Source organism: Asparagus officinalis, chromosome 8, assembly GCF_001876935.1.
Source record: "Asparagus officinalis chromosome 8, Aspof.V1, whole genome shotgun sequence".
In the NCBI taxonomy this organism is placed as follows: Eukaryota; Viridiplantae; Streptophyta; class Magnoliopsida; order Asparagales; family Asparagaceae; genus Asparagus; species Asparagus officinalis.
The window spans coordinates 123,347,093-123,349,510 of record NC_033801.1 but is presented as its reverse complement, the minus strand read 5'-3'; the positions used below and the strand labels follow the sequence as shown (position 1 = coordinate 123,349,510).

At 34.7% G+C, this 2,418-nt stretch overlaps 1 long non-coding RNA gene across 1 annotated transcript; it reads right to left on the bottom strand.

Annotated features, from left to right (window-relative positions):
• Positions 482–2,163, bottom strand: LOC109822133. Its single transcript, XR_002242036.1, has 3 exons — positions 1,971–2,163; positions 1,714–1,801; positions 482–1,107 (listed from the first exon to the last, which is right to left on the bottom strand). It is a non-coding gene; the product is annotated as an uncharacterized LOC109822133 (long non-coding RNA).

The window sequence follows — 2,418 nt, the reverse complement described above, 5'->3', positions numbered from 1 at the left end:
AACATAAAAAACACGTAAGATATATAATAAATGAGTTAGGTGCAGATAATAACACAGAGTACCAATGGCAGCTATTTCGCAAGAGTACTCTATACAAGATTAATGCGTTTTGCTTCCCAAAACTTTGATCCAAACTAGAAATTCCTACGGAAAATCATTTCATTTTGAGTCTGATATTGTTTACCCGCGTGTTGTTATTTGGGGTCTTAACCTCCAATAATAATAAATTACACCAGAATAAAAAGCTTTAATTAAAATATTTTGGTCTCCATCAAACTCTTCCATTTTCTTCCCTCCTCGATCACCGGCCATGACTTGGAAAAATTATAGGTGGTTGAGAAGCGTAATAATTTTATTCTCACTCTTTGACTCCATATATAGCTTAAATATTTAAGTTTGACAATGAGCTCATAGACTGATCTCTTATAGGAGCGCATGACAAATGAATGGAGACCAAATTTTATTGTATTTGAACTCTCATTATCAAAACAAATGAAAATATTTGAACCTCTGAAAACAATAAATATGCCTGACAAAATTGAGTTAGTAAATTTCTAAATGCATCAACAAACAGTCATTAGCTACCGCAATACTTTTATACAGTAGCTTACCTATGACTTCCCACCAAAATCATCAAATTTCAGGAATCATATTCGCTGCATTATCTACATGAATGAAATGTGATCAAGATTTTCACACGCGGAGAAAATACGTTGATGCTTCAAGCAAAGCCGAGATTTTAGAAGAAACAGATGCCGAAAGAGACCTCCAACAACAATATTTGTAGCTATCAGGACTAAAAGGAAACAACTCAACCTGTAAGATTCTTGTGGCTTATGATTGAACTCCAATGCATCACAAGATGTAGATATAGACTGAAAACTTTCATGGCTACACCAGTACATGGACAATTCTCCATAGAATTTTCTCTGTGGACACCACTATCACTTGCTAATACTGTTAGTTCAACTTCCATGTGTGCATTTCCTTGTTCAACTTCCATGTGTGCATTTCCTTGTTCTTTATTTAGGGTGAATTTCGCAAGCCCTTGACTTTTCAGAGATTTTGCCAAAACCCCCCTGAACTTTATAAATCAAAGAAGCCTCCCTGAATCAAAATCACACCAAAACCCCGTGAAATATTGAAAAATCTCATAAACCAGGTTAACATGTACACTGAAAAGCCTGAAATTTTGACTTGGTTGTTGAATCGTATAGTCCAACACGAACGTTCTTCATTCAGAACTTTGAGCAGACAATTTGAATTATCATAATTAAAACTTACTACTCTAATTGTTAATATCATTTACCTGATATTTTTTTGGGAGTTTAATAGGATTCTGAAAATTCAGGAGGTTTTCTCTAATTTATGAAATTTGGGAAGTTTTGGTAAAACCTCCAAAGTTCAAAGGAGTGACAGCTACCCTTTTTTTTAAGTTAGTCTCATCGATGAGTCTCATCGATGATTAGGCTGATAGAGATGACATTGATAATGATAAGTACATGTCACTCTGTAGTAATCAACAGTGACATACATATCAAAGTCAAAAGGATAATAGAAATTTGTTAAGAAAAATCTTAGAAAATCTGAGCTCATAACACAGTTGGCCAGATGTAATAGAATCTAGAGTGATGTGGGCATATTTTCTAAGATCAACTTAATTTTATGATGTTTCCAAAAGTTAAGAATCAAAAGGAAGTTGTGTGTACGCACCTGAAATCACGGACAAAAGTGTGGTTGTGCCATGGTGCCAACCTTGTACCAATTTTCCTATCATCTTCTCCATCCCTATACTCAACCTCTGCGAAGGGTCAAAATTATGGTCATACAGAATTATAAAGATGCCAGCATTCAGTAACTGTAACTCTAAGAACGTGATATCAGTGTCAATTTATATATTCTCTTAGCAAAAGTAACATAAGTAATAAGACAAGGTTTTGGTTAAGCTGTGGAAAAGAAAGGAAGTTTACCCGGTGACCTTTAGTCAACACGTAATTACTCATTATAGGATTTATATGACAGAGGATCGCGATCGTCCGATGGCATTGAAGTTGACACGATGGCTAATAAGATCTCGAATTGAATACTCCTACGGTTGCATCAAGAATATTTTACCATAAACTACAAAAGTAGCATGAAAATGAGGTCTGGATCTTTAAGTTATACACATTGGTGTGAAAAATCTCAAACAAACAAGATACGCAATTGAATATGTAGCGGGATATGCAAATGAATAAACAGTAAACGAGCTTAATACAGAATAATAGACGTCTCAGCATTCAGAACTCGTCACGCAACTGCCGATAAGTAAACACGAGATAAGCAACATATATAATGAAAGTTCCATGACAGAATTTCGATATCAACAACCACGATTGATAATGTTGAAGTCAAACTGTTCATCATGCAATTAGATAG